General features: G+C 36.5%; 1 protein-coding gene across 5 annotated transcripts in view; it reads left to right on the top strand.

Annotated features, from left to right (window-relative positions):
* The window catches only part of LOC128855994 (sodium-coupled monocarboxylate transporter 1), a 178,511-nt gene that overhangs the window by 63,323 nt on the left and 101,812 nt on the right, over positions 1–13,376 (top strand). Inside the window, exon 1 of one of the 5 annotated variants that reach the window (XM_054091311.1) lies at positions 10,290–10,608. The exons of the other annotated variants lie outside the window; for them this stretch is intronic. The gene's annotated coding sequence lies outside the window, so the exon portion shown is untranslated. Of the gene's footprint in view, positions 1–10,289; positions 10,609–13,376 lie in introns of those variants that run through there. 5 annotated transcript variants of the gene reach the window in all.

Raw genomic sequence — 13,376 nt, forward strand, 5'->3', positions numbered from 1 at the left:
CGCCTTGCTCACCATTCAAATACTCGGGCGTCAAACCATTCGCACCAAACCAACGTCTCACGCATACTTAAAACTTTTAGGCCTACCGATCTGCCACAAAGATTTAAAATGTAGACTTTAAATAAAGGACTCTATTGGGAGTTCTTACACGGGTCATCTTTAAAACATTTTAATTATATGTAATACTGAATGTTATTTTATGACACATAGTATTTAATAAATGAATAAATGAAAAAAAATGTCAAAGTTTCAACAGAATCGAAACCAATTTCTGGCCCTCCAGCTTTTGCCTCATTCGCCTGGCTTTATCATTGTACTTGAAGATGTTCCATATTAGGGTTTTCACTGAGGTTCAAATCTAACAGGATTTTAAGCATTGTATGTGTAACTGCTAATCCCGACCAATGCTCAGCAAGCGTTAATTTTTCTTGGGCTTGTATTTAGGAGAGGGGATTGTAGTAAAGAATATTTATTCTTATCTTCCCTGGCGCACCTCAATTGAGCATTTCCTAAATCTCTACTGAACAATAACTTATTTCCGCGGTAAGCCGTTTTTGTTGCCTTTGATAATTGTCACTTCTGTTATTGTCGCAGCAATACGTATGATGTACTGTAATTCGGCATTTTTATCGAAAAGTTTGATATCTTTTAGCATAGACTTACATATAACATTTTCACTTAAGAGCTTTATTGTTTTTTTATTATTTTTTTTAGTAGGATAAAAAATTGATCTCACCCAAAAGATCGAATTAACTCGTAAAAATTTTCATGCGATGATTTATTACGATTTTCGACGTCGATTACCGAGAGACAGGAATGCATTGATCAACAGACAGCAACTTTTTACGTTGACCCACCACTTTCAACAACTGGAAAAAGCGACCGTCCAAAACTGGTTGTTGTACCAAAAACAATCGGTGCTCTCCATCAATTAATAACGCAAGATTGTCATGTGACATATCGCGATATAGAGATATACTTAGGCATTAGTGGGACTGACATAAATTCAATATTGATTGAACATTTGGTCGTCAAGAAGATTTATTCTCGTTGGATACATCATAGCTTAGCAAATGTCCAAAAAAGGGCTCGTGTAAAGAAATGATGGAAAACTTTAGCCGTGGGTGTTTAAAGCACGTCTACCATCTGGCATCGTAACAGGTAACGACTCTTGGATCTATGCATATGAGCCGTAAGCGAAACAGCAAATGACAAGCTTCTACGAGCTTCATCCAACAAAAATTGTTCGCAGAAGAAGCACTTCAACGAAAATGGTGGCGTGTTCTTTCAGAAAATCTGGTAATATTGCAACTGTACCACTAAAGAAACTTAAAAGTCTCAATTCTGAATGGTACATAATTTCTTTGTCAGAAGTTTTCCGAAAATTATGGAAAATCAACCGCCAAAGACGAACCATTCTTCTACGAGACAATTCGAACTCTAACATATCGGCTGACACGAGAGAGTGTTTGAGCATCCAAAAGATCAAATTATTGGGTCAACCCCCCTACAGCCCTGATTTGACACCTAATAATAATTGATCCCGAACATCAAAAACCAAATTCGAGATCAACGTTTTTCAAGGCCTGAAAAAGCTGTGGAAGCCTTAAAACAGCTCACTTCTGAGTGGCAAAGGTGATCTGAAATTTTATTCAAGCGAGTGCAGAATTGTATTGACTTTCGAGGAGAAAATTTAGAATACACTAAATCCATTTTCATTATTATTTTATTGTACTTTTATAATTGAGCGCAAAATATAAACCAATTATTTTTTAATATACTTAAAGACGTATAAATTCGCTAAAGTCACAATTCATTCTCATAGGAGAATGAGAAGGAAGCAGAGAGTTAGTAAGTTGCAGAGAAATCAGTCACGCAGTATTTCACATAAAACTGTTGCAGGTATTTCATATCTCAGTAGTAAACTGCGACGCCCCTAAAACCATGCAGATGAAAATGTTAAAAATAGGTAGTTTTAGGTGGATATTATTTCGTGGCTCCCTTTCACATTCCTCATACAGCCTATAATACTTTCTGTAAACAGGCAGATAAACAGACGCAGTCTTAGATTATGGCGATAACCACTTGAGTTAAAAACGCCTTTATATCCAAATCACAGACGTATCAATTCTATTTATAGTCATTTGTAATATTATTTATTTTGTACTTGGCATCTAGAAAATGAAACAGAACAGAGAATTAATAGCAGCTCGAATTTCGGTTTGAAATTTATGTGCTCATAAAAAACTATTTTTTGAAATTCTTTGCATTTTTTAGTTTTCCCAAACAGAAAACACAGACACACGCCGATATTTTAAAATGAGTTGTTAGATAAATTGCGAACAAGGTTGTGTAAACACTTCTAACACTGACCTGATATTGCGCATTTTGGAACTTTTAGTTGCGTACAGACAATAAAACAATATTTTGCCGATAAATTAACATATCAGGAAAGCACATGGTTTTCTATATACAGGGTGGCTGATGAATTTTGCTACATTAAGAAACTCAAATAACTTTTTTTAGTGTATGGAATTCATTTATTTTTTTTTTTTCAAGTTGAAGGTCATTAAATTTTATTAAATGTAGCTTAACTAGTTTTAAAAATAATTGAATTTAAATGCCCCCCATGCTCGTAGACACAAGTGCGGCATCTTAGTAAAAAGTTGTTCATTGCTGCTTTGAGAGTTGCGACAGGAATAGCCGCAATTGTTGCCCGAATGGATTGTTTTAGTTCATCCAAATTTGTTGGCTTTGTTTTATAAACTTCTTGTTTACATAAACTCCACAAGAAAAAGTCAGGCGGCCTGGGGGGCCAACGAAATTCGGAGTTTCTTGAAATCAGTTTATTGGGAAATTTTCGTCGCAACTCTGTCATAACAGTCTGGGCTATGTGAGACGTTGCCCCATCTTGTTGAAACCACACAGACACACAGAGTTGAAAGGAATTCTCTTTCGGCGTAGTTCTGGATAGAAAAATTCTTTCAGCATTTTCAAATAACGGTCTCCAGTAACCGTAAGGGTGTGACCATTTTCTTCAAAAAAATAAGGCCCGACAATACAGCGTGAAGAAACCGCACACCACACTGTCACGCGAAGAGGATGCAATTCCGTCTCGTGGAGTATCTGTGGGTTAGAAGTACTCCATATTCGACAATTTTGTTTGTTCACATTGCCGTTTAAATCGAAATGGGCCTCATCAGACATGAAAAGGCAGTTTAACATGTTTTGGTCTTCTTCCACCATTTGCAGGATCTTCTGGCAAAATTCCAAGCGAATCGGCAAGTCTGCTGCATTCAGTTTGTTAACCATTTGAATTTTGTAGGGAAATAAGTCTAAATCTTTGTGCATTATTGTTTGCAAAGACTGTCGGCTGACACCAAGTTGAGCAGATAAGCTTCTTGTTGAAAACCTTGGATTGCTTTGTATAGCTGCAGCTACAGCAGCGATCGTTTCCTCCGTCCGAACTGGTGGGTTTCGATGATAAGGCCTTCTTGCGACTGTTCCTTGCTCAGCAAAATTATTCACCAGTCTCATTATGGTCCATCTGCTCGGGGGATCGCCGCCAAACATCCGCCTGTACTCTCTCTGTACGAAAACTACGGATTCCAGTGCGTGATAGGGGCGGACTATCCAAATTCTTGTTTGCGTGTCCCAGTACCCATTTTAATAAATTTTAAAGATCAATCTGCAAATTAAAACAAAAATGGAACAGATAACTTAAAAATAAAAAAAGTTATTCAATTTTTTTTTGGTAGCGGCTTTCATCAGCCACCCTGTATAAGTACGTAATTCATGTTTTTAAAACACATTTAATTTTTTCAAAATTTGCTACCGGCTTTCTGTCGCACTGGTGATATTGTCAACATCGTGAGGAGCACCACAGGGTTAGGTGAAAATGTTTCTTCATACTTCTATGAGTATCTGAAATGTCCGAGCTGAAATGCTGGTGGTGCATATTTTAGTGGGCATTTTACAGAAATCTCTGCAAACTATGAAGAATGTGCGAAGTTTAATATATGTTGCATTCAGAATTTATTGTTTTTAGTATTAAAAAATTTAAATATTGTGCATTACAATAGCAAAAGTCATGCAACTTCAAGTAGAATATTTTGTAAAATTGTAATTCCATACTAAACGATGGCTTAACGAGGCTATGTTAGATTTAGCCTCGAAATTTAGCCACAAAACCGAAGCAGTTCCAAAAAGTGCTGGAGGGCAAAAGTCCTTTGAACTGAGCCTTGAGGTATAATCTCGAAAAAGGCGATCAAATATCTTGGGGATCGACACAAGACTTTGTTTCAGGGAAGTCACCCAGCCATACAGGCAAGGAGCGCTGCGTGAAGCTTGCGCGTATAGAATGGTGGCGAATGGTGCATTCTGCGTAATAGCTAGAAAGATACTTCTGGACCTCTTGGCAGATGAAATGTATCGGCTCTATAACTGGCAAGGAGCGCTGCCCACACCAGTACAAAAAACAGCTGAATGATTGCTGACAATAAGCCGGTGGCAGCAGCGGTGAGATGAGCCCTGGGTCATCAACCATCCCCCAGCACCCTCTTACGAGATATGTGCGCAATCAGCGTCGAAGTCGAAGCAGTTTGTTTACCATATGTCTAAGCTTGGTTTATGACGTTTAGGTTATATTAGAATCGACTAGCACACACTGCTGGCGGCATCTATTGACAAACAGCGGGAACTTAGTTGCGCACCTAATAGGTACATAAATTTAGTAACGGAAATTTTTAACTTTGAAAAATAATTGAACACCGATATTTTAATAGAGCTGCGTGAAAGCCTACATTATCTAATTCCAAGCCAGAAGAAGAATAATTCGAATCCAAAGACGAATGCAGTAACAATTCGCTATACTATACCATAAAAAGTCGTTAAGCATCCTATTGTGGCGTCCAATTAATAAAATTTGTATTTAAAAATATTTAAAAATATTTTAATTAGTACCGAAATGCCAGGCAAAAGGTAAATGATTAGACAAGTTTGAAGATATTTCAATACTTTTTATATTCAGTTCATATATTTATTTATATTTTTTTCTGGTAGTGAAAATTTTAGTCTCAGGTGGAAGAAATTTCTAGATAAAGCTTTTATTTAGCATAAAATAGGATATAATATATATTTTGCACAGAGTTGTATGGCAAAAAAAATCACCTTAACTGCTTGCGGTGCCATTTACCTGGACGAAACTCGGGCTCAAGTTTTACGCGTCAATGCGTGGCAAACAGATCAGAATAATATAAACTATTTTGTAACAGCAATTATGAGACTCGAGACTAACTCTGGTGGCGTACAGATAAAAACTAACATTCAATCACGACCTAGGCTCGTGATATTTATGTTTGATCCGACTATCTGTACACGAGCCTGGCTCGTCAGATTCATGTTTGGACCGAAAGTTTCATCGCGAGTCAGACTAGTTAAAGCAGAAAAGAATTACAAACATCTACTAGATCTGCAAACAAAGTTTTGGAGTCAAATTATGAAAAACTTAGGCATTGAGTCGCCGTAGGAAACTTTTTTTCTAAAAATTGCATATACTTAAGATTAGGATGAAAAAAATGTCTAAATACAAATGCATATTTTTAGTTTTGGAGCAAACAAAAGTTCAAATGCTTTTTTCTGGATATTGCATTTTTTAAATCGGTCGTTGGACTAGAACCCACAAGGCTCTCGTCGTAGGGAACGATCAAAAGGATCACAGGGCGAGGCCTATTAAATGAAATCACGACTGTTGACGATTCGCTCACGTGGTCACTGATAAAATTGAAAGCTACAAACCGACCCCAATGCAACGTATATTCGACGGACCCATCTGGCAACCTTGTATCTTTTGACAGAGACGTCAGATCGCTTAATGACATACCGCGTTGGAAGCGTCAGTCCAAGCAGATTTTTACTATGGAACAGTACACGCCACGCGAGCGCTCCCAAATTGTTGAAATTTACATTCAACAAAATAAGTCAATTATGAAAACTCAACGTGCGTATAAAAAATTAAATAATGTGAAAAGTGCGCCTTCTAAGAACACCATTAAACGTTTGTACGAAAGGTTTTCGATTGGCGTCGAGCATCTCTTTGTAATCCAAATAGGTCAAATCAAAACCGGCCATGCGGCGATCGGATGAGAATATTGCTCTTGTACGGGCCAATGTTGAGACATCGCCAAGGATATCCCAAAATCGCCGTTATCAGCAGTTGGGCATTGCTCGGACCACTTTACAACGAATTATCCGCATTGATTTGCATTTATTCCCGTATAAGATTCAATTGACGCAAAGATTGTTGCACTTTGCGTCCCTGGCCGGTGCTCTAGCAAATAATAATAATTATTTTAATAGACCTAACAAATATTGACCCAATACATTTTATATGGAAGTTTTTTTTTTTTTGATGGCTTCGGATGAATTCTATCGATTTATTTCACATATCGCTCATTTACTTCAATAGTGTCATAACAATTTTTTTTTTTAGATGAGTATGCAGAAATGGCCACAGCACTTCTTTTAGGTTTTGCAAAAATTCAGGGCGATATCTATTAACAGTAACATTTGATGAAAATAAGTATTTACTTTTACACTGAGAATCAAAATAAATTGAAAACTTACAGCCGTTCTTTTCGAAATTTGGGTTTCTTGAGTTAAGACCTATTGAAGTAAATGAGCGGTTTGAACGCATGTACTCGTATTACACCACTTAACGAATGCAATTCAATTTAATTTTCTTTCTAAAATGCTCCCTTTGTCTATTAAATTATCAAAAATTTGCTAGTTTAAAGAAAATTGAATCCCGAAATTTTGGCATACATAATGCATGGAACATTTCTTCGTTTGCTCATTAAAATTTAACATTTTTTTTTACTTTGAAGTAAATGCAGTCCCGAAGTCGATACCGAAATATTCGCCTCACTAAGTTCTCTAAGATTTCATATACACGAAACCAAAAATCTGAAGTGGGGATATTAGAATTATTGCTAGTAAGCATTTGCATATGTTTTTGACCTAGGCAAACTATTGAATAACAGAAGAATTTATGTAAATCCAATTTCATAAAATATTCCAAAGCTTTTTATTGTTTACTAATAAGTCGGTTAGCATTTTTCTCAATTTATTTGGTTATTTATTTATGAGCGTCGAATTCATAACTATAACTCAATTGATTTCAAATAAAAATTCTCAAGCACCACTTCAACCAACACAAGCACTACCCGCTGTGCGTGTGTATGTATAAGTAAATAAACAAATATGCATTTATGAATGAGTCTCAGCTAAGCAGTCAGCAGTCAAACCAACTTTCCGACCAGTAATTCACTCATTCAACTGCGGCGCCTATTTCGCTGGCTCAGTTATAGGGCAGCTCTTAGTTTATTGACAATTAAATATGTTTTGTAGTGCTCGCCTAACTTAATTGCGGAGCAATTACTCCGAAGCACAAATACACTGGTATATCCAAACTATTTTTTTCTCGGCTTTTTGTTTGTTTGTTGTTTAACCTTCAATTGCTTATTTCTTGTTTACCTACATAATTCAAGTATATTCTCATTTCCCATTTTTCAATTAGTTCCTCTAGATAACTTTTCTTTCGATCAGATCAGGTTTTCTCTAAAATGGCATAACTAAATTCAGTTTCTGATTAATTCTCTTACATCTGCATAACACTCAAACTCATGGAAAATTCCGGTAAGGCGCATTAACAAAACAAAAGTAGATATATAAATATTAGAAAAAAGCATATTGTCCTTCAGGAGCCTTGATTTATAGCAGACCAAACTCTAACTCATTTCAAATAAATATAAATATATGTAAGAGTGTACTGAATAAGAGCCAAACTGGATACAACTGCGTGTAGGTGTTCACAAGTCACAGTTTGGGGATGAATAGAAATGTATAGACTGTTTGTTTAAAGTTCAACGTCCTCTTTAGCGTATATTTGTTATGTATGTAAATTTTCTACAGTCATATGATGATTGCTGAATAGCAGGAAGCCTTAAAAAGAAGTTGTTTCATAATAGAAGTGCACTTGATTCCCCAAGGGGAGATCTCTCTTGAAAATAGAAAGAAACTTTTCGAATCATTGTCGACTTGAAAGACAAGGCCAAAAGAGAATGTCAATAAAAAATAGTTCGTTACATTAGTAGAACTAGAACAAAAGGAATTCCTACCACTTTATGGCTGTGATGATAAAGCAATGATGAACCTAAAAGATGATCCCAAAAGGTTAGCAGGCACACAAACCTAGTCGAGTACCCATTTCATATAAGTCATAATAATTGCTGACATTGAGGTAGGCTAATGAAGCAAGTTAATCTAAATTATTTGTATTAAAAGTCTGTGATACAATTTAATGGTCCATATTTTCGTGGCACATTTCAACCTCAACTGGTAAGAAGCATTCAGACTGGGATATGTTTACAGAGTGAAATAAATTGTAAGCACATGGCGAATTCCAATTTCTTGACTATAAAAATATGTTTTAAAATGCTCAGCGTAATATTTCTCGGAAAAATGGTCTGTAGCGTAATCGCGTTAAATGTGGAACCCACATTTTTTTTTTTTTTTTTTGTTGGTTGGGTGATAAAAATATTTTTTCGAGGAATCGTAATAAAATAAAAAAAAATATTTAGCACGTTTAAAAAACAAAAAATCATAGTTTATAATTTAACTGTTAATTTTAAGTTACAAAATACTTTTACTTACCTTTTTAAACTGAAAACTTTACAACTAAAAACTCATATAGAAAAAATAAAGTAAATTCATGCCAACTGCGCTGGAGGACAGTGCTGGGTATTTCGTGACTAACTTCAGTGATGTTGGCTTCCAATGCCTCAATCGAAGCAGGTTTATGAACAAAGCATTTAGACTTTACATAAACCCATAAATAAAAGTCGAAGGTGTGATATCACACGATCTTGCTGGCCAAACCACTGGTCCGAACGAGAGATTAATTGCCCACCGAAACGACGACGCAGTAAATCCATTGTTTCGCGGACTGTATGGCCGGCAGCGCCGTCTTGTTATTCCAATGTTGTAGAGATCACGGCCTTCAATTTCCGGCATCAGAAAGTCATGGCGAGTTTATCCTGGCGCGATAGCGTTCGCCATTCACTGTTACTTTGGCGCCAATCTCGTCTTTGAAGAAATATGGGCCGATTATTCCTCCAACCTTGAATGGGTTTGTGTTGCCCTCTAGCCCAAAATGTGGCAATTTTGCTTACTGACGTAGTCATTAAGCCCAAATCGGTCTCATCACCATGCACCAATTGGCCTGAACGCGCGATGCACACTTTTCTCACAGCTTCAATTTTCGTAATACATTTGTACGATTTGTAAGTGTTGTTTGGGCGAAATTCTTTCCGTAATGAAATATCCATGGACACTGAAAATAATTATATTATGTATTTAGTTTGACAGTAGTCATGCGTGATCTGTCAAAAAAAACCCTATTGAAAAAAGGGCCTCCAATCAGATCACCATTTACAAAGTAAATCTAGTTTTTGATATGTCTGTGCACATTTTTCGATGTCATTAAAATTAAAAAGCTACTTACGATCTTTATTTATTCAAATTTTATATAAATATTATATTATTCACGCTAATGCACGTATCGCTCATATATGTCTACCAGTTTATAGCCCCTGCAGTCTCAATGTTAACAAAATATTTGTTTTTTTTTTCGAAAACTCGACAATAGGCAACAAGCAGCCCTTGCAGCAACACTTGTGGTATACACACACACTCACATAGCTTAGAGTAATTTTCGTATTTAGTCCTACGTAATTTTATCAGATCCCAACATCGCCGGACAGACGTATCAACACCTCGGTGAGTGGCACATCACCTCAGTAGTTCAAATAAAGAGCGTGAAAAGAGTTATTTACTCGCGGCTTAAAGTGCTTACATACACACGTACATATGAGCGCACGTAAACGAAGAAGCCAACAACACCAATACTAGCGACTGCTCAAAATACTAGGTACTTAATTCCAAGAAATTACAAAAAACAACACTGAGCATCAAATCAAAAGCGAGCGGGAAGAAAAATACTCGTAAAATTAAGCGTTTCTTCCGAGGCGATTTCAATGCCTGAACTTGCTGCTGGCCTATTAGCATCGGCCGACCAACGGTTCAACGGATCGACGCATGAGTGTAAAGTGCGGGTGTGTGCGAGTGCTGCTGTATTTATCCGTGCATGTGTACCAGTATATCTAATCGGATGTATGGCTGGCGCTATATAAAATTAATAAAGCATTTAGTTTTGGCATTTATTTAAAGATTGCCGCCCGGTCGTGAGTGACGCGACGCGAACGTAAAATATCATATTTTAAGAATTACAGTACAGTGGGTCACGCTCTCACTGTGTGTGCTATTTGAAAAGCGAATTTATGTGATTCAAATTCTGGTGCAAAGTTTTAAAGTAAAATAATACCCATAACAAAATAATTTCTGTTTTTTGTTTTTGATTTTTATTTAACTCGAATACGTCAGAGGCTAAAGTGTTTTTGTTTTATATGCTTACATATCTATATATGAAAATTAAGTAGACGTTTTTTTCCAACGTCAGGAATTACACACATACATACTTAGTTACGGAATGTAAGTATTTCAAATTTATATTTTTTATAAATTCATTTTTTATAAATATATAGCCCTTAAAAGTATTTTAAGCATCACAGAGGGGTGCAATTTCAAAAATAACGTATTTTTGATTATAAAAACAGACAGTATTACTTTCTCCAGAGAAATCTTTTAAATATTTTTGTAACAACGCAAGAAAATTGCATTTCTCCTGCTTTTCTGCATGAAATGGCATGAAAACCAGTGAAAGAGCAGACTTCTTAGTAACAGGAGCGAGAACTGTGCTAGCCTATCCTTCAGCTCTGAAAAGGAGTTGTTCAGGAACATTTACCGATAAGTGGAAAATATGTTAGATTCATTTAAGCGGTTGTAAAGTGCTCAGGATGCCAGCTATGTAGATCAAATTAAATAGAAAAAATCTGTGAGATTTTAAAGTAATTGCCCACTGGGTGCACTTTACCACCCAGTAAAGCCCATAAAATGCGTCAGGTGAGCAAGACGTGTGAGCTGAATAAGGAAATAGTTGCATAGTCAGAATGAAGTCACAGTCGGAGCGAAATAAATAACACCCTTAAATGTAAACAAAAAACACTTTGTCTTTATCAACTCTAACTCGACTATGAAAGTTAGAATTGACTTTTGACTACACTTGGTACCAACCAAGTAGCACTAAAGCGCCGTTTCCTTACCATTTTGAGATCTTTAAACTACAAAATTTAGCAAACTACTAAATTTAGCAATTTTTTTTATGTGTCTGAATACTTAAGTGCCAAAAATTATTTGAGCTTGAAAATATAGAAAGTAATTTCGAAATTATTGATATTTGATATAGGTTATGTAACATAGACATCGAAAAATGTATTCTATAAAAAGTGGCAGCCCATCTTTGGTCTCGATTTTTCTTGATTCAGCTCCAGACAAAATAAAGAAGATAGCCAATTCTCATAAAGAGGGACTAAATAAACACGGCCTCCATCCTTGCTACCACCTCCATCCTTGCTGCCACAAATAAATGGAGAAGAAGGCTTAAGCGCAAAAAGCTACAAGACCTGGGCAATTCAAAAAACAAACCAAAGAAACGAGTATCCCAAAACTATTTCGTTTTATACAAACTCACTGCAAATTGCTCGTTAATTTAAAATATTTTGTAACGTCGCAATGAAAACTCAATAAAAAAATATTTCTTCTTGGTAACGGCCCACAAAAGTCCATGTTGAGTTCATAATTTTTATGAAAACGTGTGCAAAAATATCTCAAAATTATCTCTTCTTTCCCTCTTCGATCAGGCCGGTATTGCTTTCTACGCCTGTAAATCTATGTTCGGCAAAAAATGGGGTCTCAAGCCACGTAACGTACTTTGGATATAACTCTTTGAGGTTCTGCCAATTTTGCAATATGGGGCATCACTGCATGTGTGGGCATCACTGGTGCTTGTAGAACATGTCCCACTGCTGCGCTCAACGTTATTCTGCACTTACTTCCTGTGGATCTGCAGGTTAAATCCATTGCTGCTCAGAGCGCTATCAGGTTGAAGAAGCTTGGCCTCTGGAGACAATTTCCTGTAGGACATAGTAGCATGTTGAAGCAGATCTCCCATCCTTCTCTATTCTTCGCACTGATCTCTCCATCCGCAAACTGTGATTTGAAGGTTGTGCTAGGGATATCTTTCCGGGCAGGCTAGACTGGAAGGAGGTGAGAGTCGGCACGGATATAGGTACCTCTGTTTTCACAGACGGTTCCAAAATGGAATCTGGTTTCCCTAAATCAGCCAGCATTTCAGTCTGCTTTAAACTGTCGGAAACGAGCAGTGTTTTTCAAGCAGAGATCTTCGCGATCCTGCAGGCATGCAAAATGCTTCAAGATCGCAGGAATATAGAGGGGAAATGAAATTGACGACGATCTTGCCAGGAAGGGGTCGACAGAACCGGTTTAAGCTGTCCCTCTCTCAGGCATCGTTGTCCCTTTGTCCGTTGTTAAAGGGAATCTACACAATTTCTTTCTAAGAAAAGGGCAAGACAGATAGAGATCTGTCTGATCGTGTGCTATTTCGAAAACACAATGGCCCCAATACGAAAGTAACAAAACGCTTAAGCTACATTATGGTATCAAAACGGCACGTAAGTGCTACTTGAAGTGTGCCTGTGGCACTCTTGCCATTTGACCTACCTACCTACCTCCCTCTTCGAAATATTTCAGTTGCTTATTTGAAAAATGTTATCACAAGCCAACTTATTTTTGTACGCATTCGAGTAAGTAAACCAGCTGGGTACGTCATCGTTATACTGCGATATTAAAGTTCAAATAAAATAGTGTGCCACAATAGTCGACTTTTTCTTAGTAGAAAAGCGTGAACTGTAACTAAAAATTTGCTTTTAATGATTGCTAACGTTAAAACAATCCTTTGTTTAAAACTTGGTTGAGTTATATAAAAAGCCCTTTGTCAAAATATATTCATCAGTTGAATTACGATATTTTTTCCTCTAAATATCATACTTTTATAATGTTGACACTGCAGTGTATTTACTCATACCCATTAACAAAGTGACTCTGGAAAAAAGTTTGAAATACAACAAATACTAAAATTCATAAAAGGAAGTGTATGGCTGCTGATGGCAGACACCACCACAAAACATATTTTGTTATTTCCCACCTATTCATTATAAAGAGCTGTAATAAATTTAGAGGCAGCAACAACATCTTTAAAGGCAGGGAACCTTCAGATTTATTAAAAGATATTTCTCTAAAAAATATGTCAAATATTTATGACTTTATATATCAAATTGGAC

The sequence above is a fragment of the Anastrepha ludens genome, chromosome 2 (assembly GCF_028408465.1).
Source record: "Anastrepha ludens isolate Willacy chromosome 2, idAnaLude1.1, whole genome shotgun sequence".
NCBI lineage: Eukaryota > Metazoa > Arthropoda > Insecta > Diptera > Tephritidae > Anastrepha > Anastrepha ludens.